A 23591-nucleotide genomic window follows, 5' to 3' on the forward strand; every position below is an offset into this window, starting at 1 on the left:
CTGCCTCCCTTGCATGTCTCCTTCCTTTCTTTCCATTCCTTTCCCACTTCCTTCCTTCTTTCTTTCTTACTTCGGAGAAACACAAGCATCCGAAGTACGGCGCAGACAAAACTTCCCATAAATGGAGCAGCCATGATCTTGAAGAATGTTTCCTGGTATGGAATCATAGCCACTGGTACTTGAAACTAAATGAAGGTGACATGATATTAGCATTCCAGCTTCTTTTCTGTCTTCTGCTCTTAGCACAGACCTTAACTGATGACTGTGCTTGTCATGACATGCTTAAATGAGGCACACATTTAAACCTTGCTCCTGGTCTATTCAGATAATACCATATACTCATAACGTTAGCAAGAAGGTTGGGCTGCTAGAAAACATGTTGGCCAAGAGCAAGCTTACCTTCAGGATGCTTAGTTGGTGCGAAGCACACAGATGTCTGCTTTTCCAATGGACCTTTTGTGGGGGATGGTCTCTGGTACCCCTCCGACCAGGGATTGCTTTATGCGCATTTGAACCATTAAGTATCAGAAAGTAATTAGATTATATCAGTTATTCCTCAACCTAAAGAATGTTTCAAGCAAGAAGGGCTGTCTTGTTTGTCAGTACAGCTTTGACTTCTTGTACCGAAACAGAATTGTGAGGTAGAGAGGAATGCACTAAAGTGAATGAAATGTAAGATCCAAGAGGCACTGGGTTATACCTTAAAATTCTATGTAACCTCACAGCACTCAAAAATTCTGATCATCGGATTTCTTTCATTCTTTATCCAATGCCCAGGATGATCTGGTTCTGGCCAGACCTTCCCTGTCTTGTTCATTCCTATAACTTCAGAGGGCAGAGCAGTGCTGGCAAGTAAATATTTGCTAAACAAATAAATAAATGGATGGAAGTAGGCTCTCTTATTTATGGAAATAGTCCAGCCGCACGTGGCAGTATACAGTCTGGAGTGGGTAGTGGTGAGAGGGACAATGTAGTCCTGAGTGTTGAGCCATCCAGTGGGATGAGAGCGTCACACTCTCTTGGTGACTATTTCTGGTTTAAAAGATAGTAGGGAAGCTCTGAGTCCCCAAAGCCCTTTCCAGTGATCAAGGTCCGGGGGCAGGAACATGATCAGATTTGATTTATTTCCAGCTGGACTCTAGTTGAAATTGGTTCCCTATTAATGTAATGTCATTACATTATTGTGTTTGCAATTTATTGGGGCAAATTATAACCCCAAAGAGCTTCTATAGAAAGCTACATCAGCTAGTTTATAAAAACCCAAACACGAACCTTTGTTATTTAGTTTTCAACTACAGGTAGTTATACTTCTAAAGTCATTATTTATATGTTGTCAAGAGTACTCACCAAATTTATTGACTTGTACATTATTCTTTGCAAATAAGTTCTGGCTGCTCTCTGCATATTATAATTAAAACGACAGGGACTTTAATCATTTATGAAATTTTAAACTACATACTGAATATAAATGTATCATTCAATGTGATAGAATGAATTAAATTCATCACTGTCAAATAACTGTATAAAAGATGAAATATCTCTCATCCCACATCATTAGCTTATAAAAAAAAAAAAAGAACCAGATTTGCAAGCATTGTAATAATACTTTGATGGTCTTTTAAGGACGCTTTGAAAACTAAGACATTTGGCATATACAAGAAAATTACTTGTAACCAAAAAGTTGGTTCCTCATTTTATCTGGCAGAGTTCTATTTGAATTTGGTGATGAAGGGTAACTTTTGCCTGGATAGAATCAGATAGATGGAAACTCTTCTACAGAGACAAAAAGCATATTTTATTACTATGATGTAAATATGTGAGTGTATTTAAAATAGGGTTTGGGCAAACCAAATCATTTAGGCACAGTCCTTGAGGAAGGTTGAAAGGGTGAATTGGAATAGGAATGTAATTGAACTCTTTATCTGGTGTAGGTGAGTAGCTGGCATTCGCTCAGTTCTCAACCAACATTTTGTGTGTATCCATACATAATGTCAGCACCTGTACCTCTGAAGAAAACAAAACCAATTTGACAGGCAAGGATTCTGAAAATTATTTTCATTTTCTAGTTTGCTATGATCATCATATCACTATTTTTAGCTGATATCTATACTTGTTTAATACTGTCAAATTCAACTCCAAATAGACTTTACTAGATAATTTTGCATCAAAACTCTTTCTCAGATGTGAAAATCTCTGTCACTTATTGATTTATTTCAGGAAAATATGGGCTACGGACTTTTTAACCTTTTCCCTCTAATCTGAGTCTTCTCAAATTTTAATTATTTTGCCTATGTTTCTTGATTTCCATTATTTCTTGTGCAGGACATTTGTTAATTCATCGATTGATTTATGCGTTCATTTAATAAACCTTCATTGAGCTTGGTAAGGGGTGGAGAGAAGGGTGAAAAGGGTCTTGGTTTGGGGGACAAGATGAAAATCTGCACCCCCCCCCCTCAAGAAATACCTAGCTGTGTAATGGGAGGTACAAGAGTCTGGATAAAGCCTGAAATGGGCAGTGTTTTCATAAGCTTATGGAATTAATTCATTAGCTAATTTTGGGAAACAAAAGTATAAACTAAATAAGGATCTTTCTACTTCTTTTGTTTAATCCAGCTCCCAGATAACTTCGTGCGATATTTCCAACCGAATATAAAGAAACGTGACATTGGCTAGAAGGATAAATAAGTCTTTTTTTGGTATGCCAGTATATATGATGTATTTTTATGTAAATTCAAATAGGAAGAAAATCTCTAGCCCAGGCAAGATACGGTACTGTGGAAACCTAATTTCTTAAGTTTCCCCAATAATCAGTGTTATCTTCAGTGATATTTTATCTTGTCAAGAATTTTAGGTGGGGTATTTTGAGAGTCTGGTTAAATGATATTCAACTCCTTCTATTCTCTGAACTGTTGAGGTTTTTATCCCATAACACCCTAAACTAGGAACATCAATGTAATTAGAATTTTATATGTTATATTAATGACAAGATACCTGAGTGACCTGTAGTCACTTAAAAACTCTTCTTGATAAGTAAGACTTTTCGGGGGGGGGGGGTGGAGGGAGCAGAGGGAGGAATTGTGTGTAAGACTTGGGCATGAGTAGCAAACCCATATTGCTGGGGGTTATTATACCCTGCCCTGACAAAGCCTCTTAAGCACTGAGTAGAAACCAAAAGCAGCCTGGCTTTTATTTTTAGGATGTTAACTTCAGCTCTATTTTAATCAGCAAGTTTGAATAACAACAAGGTGATGAAAAGGACTATAGTGATTAAAAACAAAACACACACATACACCAGAGAGCAGAATCAATAATGCAAAGAAATATTTTAGATGAAAAAGTTTGTTACGAAAGGCATTTTTATTGTAATGTGCAGTACGAGCCACCCAACACACGGGTTCCTACCCGTGAAATGCATTCCGTATGCATTTTGCCTGCCTTTAAAAACGGCATTAGTACTGCCTTTGCACTCCTCTGTCTTGCTCATACTTTTTTGCCCGTGTTTGCTTTCACAAACTGGTGTTTCCTCAGCAGCCTGCTTTAGGAACTTCTACTAGACAAGTTTGAATACTTAGCCTGATCATTAAGAGCCTGTTGTGAAAATTATCAGTCTGTCTGAAAGCAAGAAGTCTTGCTGAAATGCTCTGCCAAGGTTTCTAGCAGCCTCTATCTGTATTAGAGACCTGTAACTGAGTCTGGTGGTAGTTGGTATGAAGTAACAAAGCCTGGCTCAAGATAGAAGATGCTGGCAATTTCGGCATCTCTTTCTAATAGCTTTAGAATAGGACCTTTTATATTGAGAAATTTTTATTAGGTGTGAAATATAATTTTTACCAAGTTGTCACAGAGTCGGAGTAAAGCATGTGCTAAATCCTTTATATCCCCCCCCCCCACTGCCCGCCCCCCCCCCCCACTGCCCACCCCCCCCACCCCGGCTCTTCAGTATTGTTTCGGAGTAGAAGGTGAAGCTGTACTCCTTGGTGTGCCGTTTAAAGTCAAGAGCAGCAATATTTAGCACATGCTTGGGCAACCTTGTTTGAAATCCGTGCCGCCCCTCTCTGGTGTTCTGATGTGCCTTTAGGGGATGCTTGCCTGTTTGTAGTTTGTTTTCTTTTGTTTAAGGTTTCAGCTACTGCATTGACTAATGATTATATAGCAGTAAACTCTCGTCCCTGCTAAATTCAGTAGTGATGCCTCAAAAGCATTTTTCCCTTGTGTGACATAAAACAATAAAAGAACTAGACAAACCCCTTTTGAGGAAGAATAATCCTTTGTTTAAAGAAAAGAAAAGGCTTCTTCTTGACGCCAGAGGGTAGAGAATTCAAATCAAAGGCTGAGCTAATTGATAAAAAAGAAAACAAGTGCTAATTCTGAAAATTTTTTGAAATTAGTTATTATTTGTTCAAAATGGTTACTAACATACTGGTTTTATTTGTGCATACAATCTTTATTATATGGATTCCACAATGTTTAGTTATCACATTATTACTGAATAGACACCTCTATTCTTCAGTCTAAACTCTAAATAATAAATCTCTCTTCAGAATGCTGTTATCAGCATAATTTATCAATAGAATTTTGGTCAGATAGTTGTATTTTACTTCTTTGAAGACAGTGACATGGAACCATTTTCCCTTGTATTTGTTCTTTAACAAAAATAAAGCAGTTTATTAAAAAGTACAATTTATATATTACAGATATGACTAAAAATTAAAGCAACCAGTAGATTTGCATAATGCATATTATTAGCCTTCAGATTTACCAATGCCAAGTCCAAAGAATTTTACCGTGCCACTTAATTGTTCTCCCTGCAATTTTTTTAATGAGACTTGTGGCCATGATTCTGAGTGATAAATTCTTCTTGATTTGCCTCCAGTTGTCACTGGCCAAACCTTAGGGAATGAAAGATTAGTTACGGTTGCAAAAGACTTATTATTTTTAACTGGAGAATTTTTAATGTTCTTAACCCAATTAAGCAGGGAGTGAAGAATCTATCAATATTGTCGTCAGCTTATTAGAGGAAAAAAAAATCTTCCAAATTTTAATTTAGCCAGAGACGCTGTTCAATTTCTGCCTTTGACTAAGAGTAAAATAAGATTGTATTAAATTAGTAGCTGACCCTGGTGCCTAAATGTCACTTCGCTAACATTGGAAAATTACTTTCTGACTGAAACAAAGATTTCGATCAATGAGTAGGGTTTCAGCCCCTATCCAATTTTTAATAGCATTTGTTTTTCATCACCCGAATCCTTGAATAAATCGTACGATGATCTGCAGATGCTTGGTTCTATAGTGAAATTAATATGCATATCCATAATTTTAATCCCAAATTTCAAAACTCCAAGGAAAAAAAGTTTTCTTGTTAACTTTAAGTCATGAATCTAGGAGACTATATTCAGGCCACGAAATCGTCCAAGTTGGCCCCAAACACAGGTGCTCCCAGTTTGAACATCATGCCTGGCTTTTCTGCAGAGCCACAAAATGAAAGAGCGACTTCAAACACAGGTGCAAAACCCCGCATCTGGGAGGGACAGCCCGAAACCATGGCTTTCTCCTGACCGTTTTCGGCTTGTAAACCTCATCCTCCACGGAGCACCTGTGTCAGAACCAATCAGAGACGTGTATAAATGTTATCAACACCTACACATCATTACTTATTCATCAACATCAGCACCAAATATTGATGCAAACACGCAAGAGTGTTTTGTTTTGTTTTTTTTTCTTTCCTATGGAGCGGCTCTTTCCTGAAGCTCGTGTCCATTTGCCCTATGGCTAATGGGAAGAAGGAAAATATACAGATTAGAAATTTGGAATATTTCGAGCTTCCCACGCTGAATTCACGTTGGTACCACTTTGTAATCCTTAAATCTCATTCTTTTGGTGGGAGAAACGGAGTGCACACAAAAGGTTCGAGCACACTGATTGCCTGGCGGCCTAATTGCAATAATTTCATACTTTGTGGACTACTTTTACGCAGGCACTTCCTCCCCTGATGGTCAGGGGGCCTCGCTGCTTGATTAGCACTCAAAGAACCTACATGTGAAGCTGCATAAGATTTTGTTTTGCAGTAGCTGTGGCGAGCAGCAGAAACAGCAGGGTCTGGCTTCCTGGCAAACTCCACAGGCATTTGGGTTAGTGGCTTTGTATTTGCCTCTGGGTCTTTCCTGCACAGGGCCAGGAAGGGGCCATGGAGCTGTTAGAAGCTTTGGAAACCATTTCTTCTTTGACAATTTAAATTTATGTGGTTTTTAATTGTCTGTAAACAAAGCCTTTTAAATCTCACACTAAATCTCCATCGAGGTCAGCTGGCATCCAGAGGCATGGTTGCTGATTTAGTTGGGAGTCTGCTTTTCTTTTCCTAAAAAAACCCCTCTCAATCAGTATATTGTCCTCCAAGAGAGATACACAAAACACACAAATCACTTGGCCCCTCCCCCCAACTTTGAATGAGTAGATAAAAATCCATCTGTTTTTTATCTGCCTGTTTTGAGGGGCCAAATTTGTGTCCTTTGTAAAAAATGGCCTCAGCGATGCCTTTTCCTAGCAAGCCAGGAAGACTGACCAACACTTAGGTTTTCAGTCGGCGATGGTTAGAGTTGAGAAACTTGCAGCCTAGTCTCCGTTCGGAATGATCATTAGGCAGAGGTCATTAGTGTTGTGAATAACTAAGAGCTGAAGATGTAGTACAGTAAATGTGTGTTGTTATCATGGCTCACAGACTATTGATTACATGACTCTAGAAAAGAAAAAAAGCATACAAAAGTGGGGAAAATGGTGGAGAAGAGCAAATGTTTGGTTTTCCCTAGATAGATGGTCATACATCTATGTATGTATGAGTCTTTCGAGAACGTAATGGAAGGTGCATGCGGACAAATGTCTGACTGTAGGTCCCTGGCTTCTGGGGGCCCCACCAAAACTGGGCCACAGTTCCTGTCTGCACCCCGCTGGGCTGGGCCCTGGCCCGAGCTGCTCTCCTGCCTGCCTCGGTCCTGGGCACTCCCCGTCACAGTGCTCCCATTTCTCTGAACAGCTCATTCTGTCTCAGCGGCAAGTGTGAAAAAAATCAACCGTTACAAATGAGGAGAGACACAGAGCTCTTAGGAAAAAAGAAACATAAAACCCACCGAGCAACTGTGTTCAAATCAAAGCTGTCACTGCTGAGTGAACTGAAGATTCAAACTCTGGCACAGGATTCCTGTTTTGAAGCAGCCTTGGCTCAGCACTCGAGAGGAATAGAGAAGAGCTTTCAAATAGTCCTTTCTTTGTCTCCTATGAGCCCTCAGTGCCTGCTTTGAGAAAGAACCATAAAACCAAAAGGAATACTTCTGCTTGCTTTCTCTAAATGTATCTGGATATGTGAGTTGTTCTCTCATGGAGAGCTGATTTTTTTTTTCCTTCCAAGTCTATTTCTAATTTTCGGTGGTGCTGGATAATAAAAAGGAAACTGCCTGTGTTTTCAGAAGAGACTGGGTTTGACTCCTGACTTCGCTGGTTCTGCGTCCTTGAACAAATTACTAAATTGTTCTGCTCACATTTTTCTCCCCTGTAGAATGGGAATAAAAATACCTGCTGTGTGGTGTTGAAGTATGGGCTAAAATCAGATAATTAAAACATAATTTCTTGCACTACCTGACACCTATTAGCATCAAAAAACATTCCAGACCAAGAACTTGAGAACAAAACAATAAACGATAAGGAAAACGACAACAAAGACAAACAGAGAGAAAGAGGGAGAGCGAGCGAGAGGGAGAAACCCTAGTAAATAAGAATATTCAGAGTGAATCTCCAAGATACAAAATGATGAGAATTAAGTTAGGACCTTAAAAAGTCATGGATTAAGATAGAAACTGCATGCTAGGCTGTCACTGGTTTAGATGAAGTGACCTGGGTTTGGTGCTTGAAAATATAGTTCATTATGGAGAGCAGATGTTTGAAATGGAACAGAGATTGTCCTCCCGATGCAGAGATGAAAAAGTTCAAAGCATGAAAATTGTGATCAACAGAAGCTGAAAATCCGAGCAGCCCCCAGTTACCACCGAGGCAGTGGGCAGTGGCCCATACCAGCAGGGCCTCTGCACGCTTTGCAGAAGGAGACTGTGGCAGGATAGAGACCGCCTCTCCCACATAAGGCGGGTTTGGCCTACCTGGTGCTTGTGCAGCTCCATCTATGGGCGCACATTCAAGCCAGGTAAGCCACCGGTGCGGCTGGCTTTGAAGATGCATGGACTTTATTTTGTTGAACTATTTTGCAATAAAGTCATTCTTGTTGGAATTTCAAGGCCATTCAGGATGAAAATGCTGGGGAAACCAGATTCCTACTTCCTTACCCTAGGGTCTCAGTGTAAGTTCATTTGTTCATCATTCATTCATTCATTCGTTCATTCATTCATTCATTTTTTCATTCATTCATTCACTTGTTCATTCACTAGCTCAACTTCTACTAAGCATCTACTGAGTGCCAATGTGCTAAACTTTGAGAATGAAACTGAGCTACAGAGACATGCTGTCTGGCCTCTAAGGGATATGATTATCTGAGGTGGGGTTCCCTCACCCTATCAGCAGCCCTCCACCATTGCTTCTGGGTCCTGTGGCTTCCCTGTTAATCAATATGCATCCAGTCTCCTTTGCACAAGGCTGTAGCACACGAGAGAGTCTCCTGGGCTTCTTCATCAGGGGGTTCGCTAACTAACCTTCAGTAAATCAGATACTCCATGTTTGGATCCTGTGAGGAAATAGCTGGATTGGGCCCAGAGGGTTAATCTGAGATCTAAGGTCAGATGGGAAAAGAAGATATCAAAAATAGGTGCCAAACAGTAAATAGCAAAGATGAGATAAATTAGTGGATGGATTAAGGGACAAATGGTACATGAAACATATTCTCTTCTCTGATTGTAATCTTCCTTTCTGGTTTCACCTTATTCTAATCTGTTAGACTAGAATATTAATTCCATGATTATTAATAAATAAAAGTTATTATTTAGCTAATTATATATTATGATGTATAATTATTATAAAATTAACTATTAGTTATTACTGGTAAACATCTAGTCATCTCAGAGAGATGTCTGTACTCTTTGAGCAAAATCTCACCATTTTACACACCCACAGCTCCTGGAAACCACCATTCTACTCTGTGTTTCTATTATTTTAGTTTTTTTATATTCTACATTAAAGTGAAAACACAGTATTTGTATTTCTCTGTCTGACTTATTTCACTGAACATAATGCCTTCAAGGTCCATCTGTTTTGTTGCAAGTGGCAGAATTTGCCTCTTTTTATGGCTGAATAAGATTCGTGTGTGTGTGTGTGTGTGTGTGTGTGCATGTGCACACACGCATTTGCATTTCATTTTCTTGCAGGTGAACTTTTAATTTTCCCTATGTCACTTATTGAAGAGACTATCCTTTTCCCATTGAATATTCTTGGATCCCTTGTCAAATGTTATTTGATGATATGTGTGTGGGGCTCTTGATTCTGTCTTATTACTCTGTTTTTATGTCAATATCTTAATGTTTTAATTACTATAGCTTTGTAATATAGTTTGAGATCAGAAAGTGTGATGCCTTTAACTTTGGTCTTTCTCACGATTGCTTTGGTTATGCAGAGTCTTTTCTAATTCCTTTATGGTTGCTTTTACTATTTCTGTGAAATTTTGATAGGGATTGCATACAATCTATAGATGGCTTTGGATAGTATTAACATTTTAACATTATTAATTCTGATATATTGAACATAGATATCTTTCCATTTCTTTGTGTCTTCTTCAGTCTATTCATCAAAGTCTTAATTTTCAGAGCACAGAATTTTCACCTCCTTATTAAATTAATTCCTATGTATTTTATTTTATTTTTAAAAGATTTTATTTATCTATTTGACAGACAGAAATCACAAGCAGGCAGAGAGAGAGGAGGAAGCAGGCTCTCTGCTCAGCAGAGATGTGGGGCTCGATCCCAGGACCCTGAGATCATGACCCGAGCTGAAGGCAGAGGCTTAACCCACTGAACCACCCAGGTGCACCCCTATGTATTTTATTAAACATAGCATAATTCTTTTATTTTATAGATTGTTTTAAGGTACAGAAATGAAACTGATTTTAGTGTGCTGACTTTTTTCCTGCACCGATTTTATTTATCAGTTCTAATACTTTTTGGTGGAATATTTGGGGTTTTCCTTTTTTTTTTTTTGAAGTTTTATTTAAATTCCAGTTAGTTAACATACAGTGGAACATTAGTTTCAGCTGTACAATATAGTGATTCAGCATTTCCATACAATACCCAGTGTCCATCATATCAAGTGCACTCCTTAATTCCCATCACCTATTTAACTCATTTGCCTACACCACTTCCCTCTAGTAACCATCAGTTTGTTCTCTATATAGCTAAGAGTCTGTTTCCTGGTTTGCCTCTCTCTCTTCTTCTCCTTTGCTCATTGTTTGTTTCTTAAATTCCACATATGAGTGAAATCATACTGTATTTATCTTTCTCTGACTGACTGGCATTGCTTAGCATAGTACCCTCTAGCTCCATCCATGTCACTGCAAATGGCAAGATGTCATTCTTCTTTATGGTTGAGTAATATTCCTGTGTGTGTGTGTGTGTGTGTGTGTAGCCACCTCTTCTTTATGCATTTCTCTATCCATGGACACTTGGCTGTTTCCATAATTTGGATACTGTAGATAGTGCTGCTATAAACATCAAGGGACATGTATCTCTTTGAATTAGAATTTTTGTATTCTTTGGGGAAATACCCAGTAGTGTGATTGCTGGGTAGTAGGGTAGCTCTGTTTTTAACTTTTTGAGGAATCTTCATTTTGTTTTTCAGAATGACTGCTCCAGTTTGCATTCCCACCAATAGTGCAAGATGTCTTCCATTTCTCCACATCCTCCTAATACCTGTAGTTTCTTGTGTTGTTGATTTTAGCCATCCTGATAGGTGTGAGGTAGTATTTCATTATCGTTTAGATTTGCATTTCCCTGATGATCAGAGATACTGAGTATCTTTCATGTGTCAAAGATATCGAATATCTTTTCATGTATCTTTCCATGGTGGCCAACTGTATGTCTGTTTTGGAAAAATGTCTGTTCATGTCTTCTGCTCATTTTTAAATTAGATTAGTAGTTTTTTAGAAGTTGAGTTTTGTAAGTTTTTTAATATATTTTGCATATTAACCTTTTTTGAATATGTCATTTGCAAATATCTTTTCCCATTTTATAGGTTGTTTTTTAGTTTTGTTGATTGTTTCCTTTGCTGTGCAGAAGCTTTTCATTTTGATATAGTCCCAATAGTTTATTTTGGGTTTTGTTTCCCTTGCTTCAGGAGAAATATTTACAAAGAAGTTGCTATGGCTGATGTCAAGGAAGTTACTGCCTGTGTTCTCTTCTAGGATTTTTATGGTTTCAGGTCTCACATTTAGATCTTTAATCCACTTTAAATTTTTTTGCAGTGTTTGGTGTGAGGAAGTAATCAAGATTCATTCTTTGGCGTGTTGCTATCCAGTTTTCCCAACATAATAAAGTCCATTAATGAAAATCCCACAGTTAATATTCCTAAATGAGGAAGAACTGAGAGCTTTTCCTCTATGGTCAGGAACAACACAGGAATGTCCACTCTTACCACTTTTATTTAGCATAGTACCAGAAGTCCTAGCCACAGACATCGAATAACAAACAGAAATAAAAGGCATCCAGATTGGTAAGGAAGAAGTGAAACTTTCACTATTTGCAGATGATGTGATATTATACTTAGGAAACCTGAAAGATTCCACCAAAAAAACTGCTAGAACTGATAAACAAATTCTGTAAAGTCACAGGATACAAAATCAACATACAGAAATCTTTTGAATTTCTATACTCCAATAATGAAATAGCAGAAAGGGAAAAGAATCAGTTCCATTTACAATTGCATCAAAAATAATAAGATACCTAGGAATAAATCTGAACAAAGAGGTGAAATACTTAAACTCTGAAAATATAAAACACTGTTGAAAGAAATTAAAGATGACACAAAGAAATGGAAAGATGTTCCATACTAATGGATTAGAAGAACAAATATTGTTAAAATGTCTATACCACCCAAAGAGATCTATACATTGAAGGCAATCCTATCAAAATATCACCAGCATTTTTCACAGACCTAGAACAAAGAATCCTAAAATTTGTATGGAACCACCAAAAAAACCCAAATAGCCAAAGCAACCCTGAAAAAGAAAATCAAAGCTAGAGGCATCATAATTCTAGACTTCAAGTTACACTATGAACCTGTAGTGATCAAAACAGTATGGTGCTGGCACAGAAACAGATACGTAGATCAATGGAACAGAATAGAAAACCCAGAAATGAACCCACAACTGTGTGGTCAATTAATCTTTGACAAAGCAGTAAAATAATATCAAATGGGAAAAAGAATGTATTTTCAGCAAATGGTGTTAGGATTTTCTATATTAAGAATAAACGATCTTCAAAAGAGATCAGTTTCTTTCTTTATTTCCAATATGTAGGCTTGGTATTTCTTCTTCTTGCCTGATTACTCTAGCTAGGACTTCCATACTATGCTGAATAGGAGTGTGGCCCCCAAATTTTCTATGATACTTTAACCATTTCCAAGCCCTAAATTATCAATCATGTGATACTAGGGCTTAAATTGAGCCAATTATCAGTTATCAGTTCTTCCTATCTATCTAAGTCTACAATGTCACATACAGACAGATCAATATGTTAATTGCAAAAGATAGACTCTTAATGAATTAACTAAATTAAACAGGGTGCAGTATTTTAAAAGTTGTGATATGGTAGGGGGAAGGCATGGATATACTTTAATTTTTTGATACACTTTTTCCTTCTTGTGCCAAGGGATTTTCTAAAGAACTTTTCTTGTCTTAGGGAGAGATAAAGTTGGTCATAACTTGTTCCAATAGAGTTAAGACTCCCTGGAAGAGAATTTTTCATGATAAAACTTGTCAAAATGTTGGTAAAGAAGGGTTAGGAAAGGTTCCACTAGACTTAGATCATGTGGAGATAAAATGGCGGCAGAGACCAGTATGGGTAAAATATCACAGCAGGCAGAAGAAGCATTTCCTTTGAAGTAGCAACCTCTTCCATTTTGTTGTTGGATGCTATCTGAAGCTTGATGTTTCCTGAGGTTCAATCCAATGCTGAGTTCTCTTCAGACTCAACACGTTGGCCTTGGAAGTCTTACCCTCTACCATGGACTAAATTAACAAATATATGGAGTTGGGGTTGATTCTCAAATGTCTAATTCCAGCCCTACCTCTCTTTCATCTCCAGACACATTAATCCAACTGCCTACTGGAAATTACCATTTAGATGTCTCACATTATCTTCAAACTTAAGACATCTGAAATAGAATTCATCATCTTCCCATTAACTGCAACTGGGTCCATTTTTCCTACAACAAAAATGACATGCCCCAATTGCCTAACCTGAAACCCTGACTCCTCATTGTCTCTTCTTCTATTCTTGACATTAATCACCAAGTCTGCTTGAATCAGCTTACTAAATATATCTCCTATCTGTCACCTCTCTTCACCCTCACTACCATGTGCCTTGCCTTCATCATCTCTGGGCTAGGGTACTGGAAGATTCTCCTAATTGCATCTCCTTTTCTAGTTTTGTTTCCCTTTAATTCATCTTCTTCCTTCTCAGCAAAGTGGTTTTTCTGAAATGCAAATACACAAGCACATGGCCAGCTTTGAATTCTTCAAAGGTCCACAGTGACTCATGTTCCAACTTCTTAGCTTAGCAAGAACTACCTTCTGTCTCTGTCTCTGTCTCATCTCCTCTTGCATCCAGATGGAATATCTGTTTGTAGTTCCCAGGATATGCTGATGCTTCTCAGATTTGTGTTTTTGCTCCCAATCTTCTTTCTAAAAGGAAGGATTCTTATCCCTTTCTTCTTAATATAGGTTCTTAGATTTTGTTTCCTTTTCATTATCATAAAACTTTTCTCTGTATTGTTAAAAGTCTATCATGGAATTAACACTTTCCATGGAATAATTATCTTGCTTTATGTTGTTTCCTATCTGCAACATTCCCAAGCCACCCTGAGATTTATTTAACTTATTTTGTTATATAGTTAACAGCTTGAGAATGTTAGAATTTAAATTGATTTCTACAAACACATCTAAAAGGATATTTATGGGTTTTTTTGCTATTATCATCATTAAAAATCTTCTTTCATTCTATTAAGACACCATTGCCTCTTGCTAATTACAGTAAATATGTAAAGAGAGTTAGCCTCTTATCACTTCTACTTTGGTAATTTGGTATGGTTGCTCTGGACAATATTATTAGAAACTGATCTGGAGTCTAGATATTGTAAATTTGATCAGTTGTTTCAAGGTGGAATCTTCTTAACTCCTTACTTTGGAAATTTCATTCAGAAGGCATTGAGAGCTTAGCCTTTTCCAGTCACATACTAGGTAGAAATCGAAAGATTAGCACAACTTCTTATGTGAAAGAGTTTATACTAGAGAAGGAAAACAAGATGGCTGGCTGCCCAAAGAGCTGGAATATAAAGATAGGGTAAATGCCAGGAAAAACATACAAAGTGTTGTGGGAAGTAGTTCCAGGAGGGTGATCCAAGGAAGGCTTCATGGAAGAAAGGAACTTTCAAGCTTGCCTTTGAAAATTGAGCAGTATTTCATCAAGTGAAAGTTAGGGAAGGACACTGAACACTAAACGTCAGGGGTAGTGGGTTGAGGTGGAAAGAGTACATTGTGTGTGAGAAAAAGGAGTGGAGGATTGGTACTTCTACAGGATGTTGACAACTGGAAAGATATGTTACAGCCATCTGAAAGAACTGCTTGAATACCTCACCAACAATTAAGACTCACGTGAGGTGTTTGAACAGAGATGAACCTTTTTTTTCCCACTATTATCTACCCACAGTAGCATATTATGTTCCCCTTATCTTTTATACTCTGCATTTGCAAAGAAACTACAGTGATATCACTTGTTTGGAGATGAGTTGTTCTTTAATGACTTCGAAATCATGCCCCCCCCCCCCACACTTTGTCAGTCTTTTGGGACAGTGTTTTGTTATTTGAACTTCAGCCACACCTTTTTATTTTGTCCCTTTAGGGCCCTGCTCTTAGAGACTAACTGATACAGGGTATAAACCATTCTATAATTATACTCACTGCAATAAAGTACTCTTATCAAAACCTTCTAGCTCACTGTCATTTGATTTAAATATTATAATCTCCACCTGGAATCTGTTGCAACTTATTAATGATGCACACTAAGCAATATTCTCTTGGGAAAGTCATATCACTTTTACTCATTACTCTTTTCAAGACAAAAAAAAAAAAAACCCACAACAACTCAGATTTCACCCACCTTTTTGAGGGTAGGGTACATGACCTGCTGGACATGTATTGTGACTCTTCTCCCAGCTGTGGCTAGCTGTTTCATTCATCTTAAAGGAATTTTTAAAAACAGTTCTATCCAAATGTAATTTATATACCAAAAGCCCACCCGTTTTAAGTACCCAATTCAACAAATTTTAGCATATTTACAGAGCTTACAACCATCACTGTCATATAATTTTAGAATATGAAAACTGTACTAAAAAGAAAACTTGTAGCTCATTACAGTCATTCTCTGTTCCCACTCCCAGCCCTACACTATCCTACTTTGTTTTTTTATACTTGCCTTTTTTGGACATTTTACATATTTCTATAAAATGCAGTTATACAGTATGTGTCCTTTTGTGTCTGGCTTCTTTTGCTTAGCATGTTTTTGGAGGTTTATCTATGTTGTAGGATACATCTGTACTTTCCTTTTTATGGCCAATAGTATTCCATTGCCTAGATATACCACATTCTGTTTATCCATTCACTGGCTGATGGACATTTGAGTTTCCACTTTTTGGTTGGTATGAATAATACCGCTATAAACACAAGGGTATAAGCTTTTGTGTGGACATGTCTTCACTTCCTTTTTGTAGATGGTTAGCTCTAGTTTCTCTGCATCTACATTCACAATTGTTACTGTCTATTCTTTTTGATTATAGCCATTGTAGTGAGTGAGATGATATCTCATTATGGTTTTGATTTGCATTTTCCTGATGACTAATGGTGTGGAGCATCTTTTTATGTGCTTATTGGCTATTTTATATCTTCTATAGATAAATGTTTATAAACATCTGTTGCCCATTTTTTTAATTGAGTTCTTTTTGCTATTGAGTTGTAAGAGTTTTAATCTGGATGCAAGTCTATCAAATATATGACTTATATAAACATTTTCTCCCATTCTGTGAAAATTTTTTTTTGTCTTTCCATTTCCTTGATGGTGTTTTGTGAAGCACAAAATTTTTAAATTTTGGCAAAATCTAGTTAATCAACTTTTACTTTTATCTCTGCTTTTATTGTTCATTCTTTTTTTTTTTTTTTGAGATGTGAGTCAGGTTAATTTATGGAAACTCTAGAATGTTTATGATTACATAATAAATGGAGGCCTTTATCACTTTATTTGCAAGATAGTTAAGCCTGTTCCCCCCAGAAGCTTTGATTTACTGCCGTGGATTTTCTGATATTACAGCAGTGAGTTAAAATTACTTTCAGCTTTGAAAGTAATTTGCACTGCCTCTACAAACTTTTCCTTTTCTTTCTCACTATCCAGGAGTAATAATGAATCTGTCATGAGAGTTTCAGAGGTGAGTCATCTGCCCACCTCCCGAGGGGTTCTAGCACTATAGCAATGACTCAAGTACATTCAAAGACAGCCCACGTGCCTGGTGTTGCTGGGAAGGAACTATCGAAGCCCGGTCTCCCAGACTTTGTCCAGGAAGCAGAATTAAGTTATGAAAGAGCCTGGACTAGCAGCCAGAAGACCTGGGTTGTAGTCCTGAATCTGCCTCTTACTTGTTTTCTGACTTTGATGAAATTAATCTTACCGTCATCTAACTCTTTCATTTAGAAAATGAAGTTTGGGGGGGGGGCACCTGGGTGGCTCAGTGGTTAAGCATCTGCCTTCGGCTCAGGTCATGATGCCAGGATCCTTGGTGTAAGCCCTGTATCCGGGCTCTGGGCTCTCGGCTCAGCAGGAAGTCTGCTTCTACCTCTCCCACTCCCCCTGCTTGTGTTCCCTCTCTTGCTGTGTCTCTCTCTGTCAAATAAATAAACAAAAATCTTAAAAAAGAAAGAAAGAAAGAAAGAAAGAAAGAAAGAAAGAAAGAAAGAAAGAAAGAAACATAGATGAAGTTTTGGATCTTTAATGCCTCTCCTTGACAGTGGTGGCTCTCAGGGGTGGTGAGTCGGGGAATGGGGGATGGTTGCCCCTCCAAGTCCCCTACCACCCTGGGCTAATTGCAAGACATTTTTGCTTGTGATAACTGAGGGAGCACTATTGCATGCTTTGGCAAAGATGCAGGTACATGTCCTACAATGCTAACTCCTATAACAAAAAATTATCCAGCCCCACTTAGCAACAGTGCAACAGCTTGAGAAGTCCCACATAGTGTTTCCTGTATTTTAAAAGAAAATTCCTCTGTCTTGTTTTATCCAAATATTTCTTTTTTTTCCAAAGTGTAACTCCAAAGTGGAACCTCTTTGTCCACCCTAACCCATAATGATTCTTTTTTCATTTTCCGAATTGCTACACTACTTGCTATTATGTTACAAATAAGCATCATACCATAAAGATAAAACTATATATTTTATTTTTTAAACAGTAGAAAAAATATCTTAAGCAGATCAATTAAAATATTAGATTTATAAGGTTTTCACGTTTTGTCATTAAAGTAATTCAGGATGTCAGAAACAGTTTTAATCTCAGCTGATCTCATGGTGATACCTGCAGCCACCGTTAACTCAGTTACCATTAATGTGAAGGCTAAAAATGTAGCCAATTTACATGGCAGGGGCATCTGAGAATCTTTCCCAGGCCCAGCCCATTTGAGGCTTTTCATTGGGGCCCAATCCAGCAAGGAAAGATGTGGTTTCACTCGGGGGAGTAGAGACACTGCTCATGCTCATTTAGACGCAATCTGTCAGCCAAACAGATGAACGCAGGGCCTGCGTGGAGATGTCACAGCAAGACCACTGACACATATAGAGAATTTGTTTTATAAAATAGATTTCCTTGTACTTTGCCTGTAAGTCACTCTTTTTTAACGTGTCCCTACTTCTCCACCATATCATGTAGATCATGTATTATCATCTTTGCCAAAAATATGACCGCCAGCTTAAGAAACACAGTCTAGAGCCCATCACTGGAGTCACTGGTGGAAACATTAACCCGCACCAGGTGCAGGACTGACCCCTTGAGGACAACTACTCAATATGCCCCCAAGGCTGACATTTAACCATTGATGACTTCTGAGTAGGGCCCTCTGACCAATAACACATCAATCAATAGTGTGCTCCCAAGCCCGCATTCCCAGAATCACTTCTTCTCTTCAGGCCTGACCCCATTTATTCTCATTAGTTGTTTCACTCAGCTAGCATAGCTAAAATGCAAGGACAAATGCAAAGGACTTAGAATAGATCCAATGGTGTGATAGACATCAGTTGGCTAGCAACCATAAAAATACGATGATTTTTTAATTTTTCATTTTCCATTAACAGGTTAATAAAAGAATCTCTGTCCTCATTTGGTGGATGTGTTTTCTTAATTGTCTTCACTGAGCCTTGATTTGACCATATGGACTCAGGGTGTGTGTGTGTGTGTATGGTGTGTTGTGTGTATGTGTGTGTATGGTGCTGAAGGGTTAACCTGTTCAATCAGCACTGGATTTTACATGACATTCTCTCTGCAGAATATCCACTACTCAACTGTATAGTTTTACCAAATAAATCCAAACTGTAGACTTTTAAAAATTTATTCATTTATTGGATTGTTGTGTGATAAAAGATTTTTAGGAATCAAATAGATATTTTTATCAATACATTTTAATTTTTAGAGCATTTTAAAGGTGTACAGAAAAATGAACAGAAAGTACAGAGTTGCTTTTTACTTTCTGCCCCACCCCTCCCCCGGCTTCCCTATTATTAACAACTTACATGAGTGTGGTCTATTTTTTACAATTGTTGAGCCAACATTGATATATTATTATTAAGTGAAGTCTGTAGTTTAGGTTAGAGTTCATTCTTTGTGTTGTACAATTCTGTGAACTTTGCCAAATACACAATGTTATGTATCCACCATTATAGTATCAGAATATTTTCATTGTCCTAAAAATTGTCATGTTCTGCCTTTTGATCCCTTCCCTCACTGATCTCTTCACTATATTCATAATTTTGTCTTTTTTCTTTTTTTTTTTTTTTCTTAAAGATTTTACTTACTGATTTGACAGAGAGAGAGAGAGATCACAAGTAGGCAGAAAGGCAGGCGGGAGAGAAGGGGGAGCAGGCTCCCTGCTGAGCAGAGAGCCAGACGCGAGGCTCGATTCCAGGACTCCAGGATCTCGTGACCTAAGCCGAAGGCAGAGGCTTAACCTACTGAGCCACCCAAGGGCCCCAATTTTGCCTTTTCTAGATTGTCATATAGTTGGAATCGTACAGTGTGCAGGCTTTTCAGATTGGCTTCTTTCACTGAATGATATGCATTTAAGGTTCCTTCTTCTCTTTTTTGGCTGGATAGTTCAATATTCCTCCTCCTCCTTTGCTGTGTTCTTTATTATTATTATTATTGTTTTGTAGAATAACATTCCATCATATGGATGTACCACAGTGTGTTTGTCTGTTTATTAGGAGCATGTGAGTTTTTCCCAATATTTGCAAATATAAATAAAGCTGCTATAAACATTCTCCCACTGATTTTGTGTAGACACAAGTTTGCAGCTCACTCGGGCAAATACAGAGTAATGCAATCGTTGGATCATAAGGTAAGAATGTGTTAAAGTTTGTAAAAACAACAAAAAAAAAGTTGCCAACTGTCTTTCAAAGTGGTTCTACAATTTGGTCTTTCCACCAGCAGTGAAAAAGAATTTCTCATGTTCCACATCCTCGCCAACATCAGGTATTGTCAGTGTTTGGGATTTTAGCCATTCTAATAGGTGTCTACAGATATTGCTTCGTTATTTTAACTCGCAATTCCATAATGTTCTTCTTTCTCTTTCTCTCTCTCTCCCTCCCTCCCCTCCTCTCTCTCTTTCCTTCTTTCCTTCCTTTCTCTTTCTCTTTTCCTTCCTTCCTTCCTTCCTTCCTTTCTCTTTATTTCTCCCTTTCCCATGTGGGCATCCAGTTTCTCCAGCACTATTTGTTGAAAATACTATCCTTTCTCCATTGATTTGTCTTTGCTCCTTTGTCAAAGATTAGGTGATAATCTTTGTGTTGGTCTATTTCTGGGCTCTTGATTCTTATCCATTGATTTATTGGTCTATTCTTTCACCAATCCTACACTTTCCTGATTACTACGGCTTTACGGTAAACCTCGAAGTAGGGTAGTGTCGGTCCTCTGATTCTGTTCTACTTCACTACCATGTTGGGTCTTCTGGGTCTTTTGCTTCTCAAAATAAACTTTAGAATCAGTTTGTCAATAGTCACAAAATAACTTGCTAGAATTTTGATTTGGGTTGCATTTAATCTATAGGTCAAGTTGGGAAGACCTGACATCTTAATAATGTTGATTTTCCTATCTATGAACGTGGAATATCTTTCCATTTATTTAGTTGTCTTCGATTTCATTTAATTGACTTGTAGTTTCCTCATATAGATCTGGTACATATTTTGTTAGATTTACACCTAAGTATTTCATTTATTTGGTGCTAATGTGAAGAGTGTTGTGTTTTTAATTCCAAAATTCAATTTTTTTTTTATTGCTAGCATATAGAAAAGCAATTGAATTTGTATGTTAACAAATAAAAAACTTGCAACTTTGCAACCTTGCTATAATCACTCAATTTCACGAACTTTTGTTGATTCTTTGGGATTTTCTTCATAAATAAGCATATCATCTGTGAACAAAGACAGCTCTATTTCTTCCGTCCCAATCTATATACTTTATATTTCCCTTTCTTATGTGCTCAAGGAAAATTTTCCTTTTATTTTTAACATTTGTTAAGACTTCCAGTGTAATACTGAAAACCAGTGGTGAGAGGTGACATCCTTGCTTGTTCTTAGTATTAGTAGAAAGCAGCTAGTTTCTTAACTTTAAGTATGAAATGGCCCATAAGCTTTTTGTAAACATTCTTCATCAAGTTGAGGAAGTTTCACTCTATTTATAGATTGCTGAGATTTTTTAAGAATCATGAATGGGTTTTGGATTATATCAAATACTTTTTTCTATACCCATTGATATGATCATATGCTTTTTCTTTTTTAACCTATTGATGTAGTGGATTACATTAATTGATTTTTGAATGTTGAACCAGCCTTGCATGACTAGAATAATCCCACCTGCTCCTATATATAATTTTTCTTCATAGGTTGTTGTATTTAATTTGCTAATATTTTCTAGAGGGTTTTGTATTTATGTTTATGACAGGTATTGGTCTATAGTTTTCCTTTCATTATAAGGGCTCTGTCAAGTAGTTTTCTATTTCAATTCTGCCTAATATGACATCCAAATGGATTACCAATTACCAATAGTTATTAATAGAATTATTTTTATCTTACAATTTTTAAATTATCCAGGTTAAATTAGATAAAGAAAACTATTTCTCAAAACCTTGACTAGTAGAGATGTTCTCCCCAACCCAAAATCATTAAGATTGAGAGTTGGCTTTTATTTTAGACATGGTTAACCAATTATATAAAAGTGATTTGCCATGGTTAAGGCAAATCTGTTTCTGATACAGATTTTCTTTCATACTCATCAAAACCTTGAGCAAATGTGGTTGAGAAAAAAAAAATGACTGCAAAGACAAACTTACAATTTCTTCTCAATATCAAGATTAGGGGATTGGGGTGAATAATATTTTCACTTATTTATTATTTTGAAAAATAATTTACACAGTAGAGAAGAGACACAATGAGTTTAAAATTTTAGCTCTGTTAAGAAGGATTTGGGGCGCCTGGGTGGCTCAGTGGGTTAAAGCCTCTGCCTTTGGCTCAGGTCATGATCCCAGTGTCCTGGGATCGAGCCCGGCATGGGGCTCTCTGCTCAGCAGGGAGTCTGCTTCCTCCTCTCTGCCTGCCTCTCTGCCTACTTGTAATCTCTGTCTGTCAAATAAATAAATAAAATCTTTAAAAAAAAAAAAAGAAGGATTGTGGATGCTTGGTGGGGCATGAAAAGGACTTACATTATTATATTTACATTTATATTTGATTTATCTTGAGGGATATGTACACTGTCACATTTGCAAATGACATAACAAGGCATTATGAAACTGAATGTTATTCAGACAAATTACTTATTTTTATGTTTATGATTTATTCTGTTATTTATATCCATGCTCTACCCACTATTTCTGGAGGCAACATTAATATCATTTACAGTTACATGATTAAGAGCCTGGTATAGTGATTACCACTCACAGGCTTATTCTGCTGTCATTCCTGAAATGCTTATACACAGAACAAAAACCCCTAGTCTGATTGTTTTCTACTCTGTTAGCCCTTAATAAAATTTATAGAGTGTTACAGAGTACCAAGTGCTTATATGTTATAGGCATTAATTCATTAAATTATTACATCAACCCTGAGATGCAGGTACAGTTATCCTTTATTTTACACACCAGGTACCTGAAGCACGGAGAGGCTGCATAATGTGTTCACCACCCAGCTAGCAGCTGGTGCAACCAACGCTTAAACCCAGGTGTTATGAATTTAGAACTTTCTCTCATCTACTGTGCTATACTGACTTCCACTTAAAGAAGAGACAATACAAACAAATACTTTCAACTCTCTTTAAACAAGTTCTCTATTTCATCTATTGGAATCTCATAGACACTTTAGACAAAATAAAGAAAGAAAATAATTGTATTTCTATCCCTTTGAAGTAATCTTCATATTTTATTATCGAGTTAATCTAACTTAATTTAAATTAGCATCCAAAGGGGATTTTTTTTTAAGATTTTATTTATTTATTTGACAGGGAGAAATCACAAGTAGATGGAAAGGCAGGCAGAGAGAGAGAGAGGGAAGCAGGCTCCCGGCTGAGCAGAGAGCCCGATGCTGGGACTCGATCCCAGGACCCTGAGATCATGACCTGAGCCGAAGGCACCGGCTTAACCTACTGAGCCACCCAGGCACCCCCAAAGGGGATTTATTAACTCCACTAATAAGGGAATTGGAAATGTCTCAGACTTTAGGAACAGCTGGATCCAGAGGCTCAAATCCTATTCTTATGTTGGTCTCTCTACATCTCTCGGACATCCATTTTTTTTATGGGGTGGGCCCGATGGCCCTCAGTGGCTCTGTCTTCATAGCTCAACAACTCAGATGGGATAATTATATTTCTATTAATAATGTTTCTATCAGAGTTCAAGCATCAACTTCATGGTTTTGCTGACACTTACTCAATTGACAAACCTGATAAAATCGGGATGGGACTCTCGGTTCCTCTAAGTTGTAGAGACTTGGAGAGTTTTGGCTTCCTTTGGATATTTACTTTTAGTTGGGAGTGTAAATTATCTTATTAACATGGCCCACACCTCAGCCTGATTCATTTTTGGTGAAGAATGAACTTGAA

Source organism: Mustela nivalis (assembly GCF_964662115.1).
Source record: "Mustela nivalis genome assembly, chromosome: 15".
NCBI classification, from domain to species: domain Eukaryota; kingdom Metazoa; phylum Chordata; class Mammalia; order Carnivora; family Mustelidae; genus Mustela; species Mustela nivalis.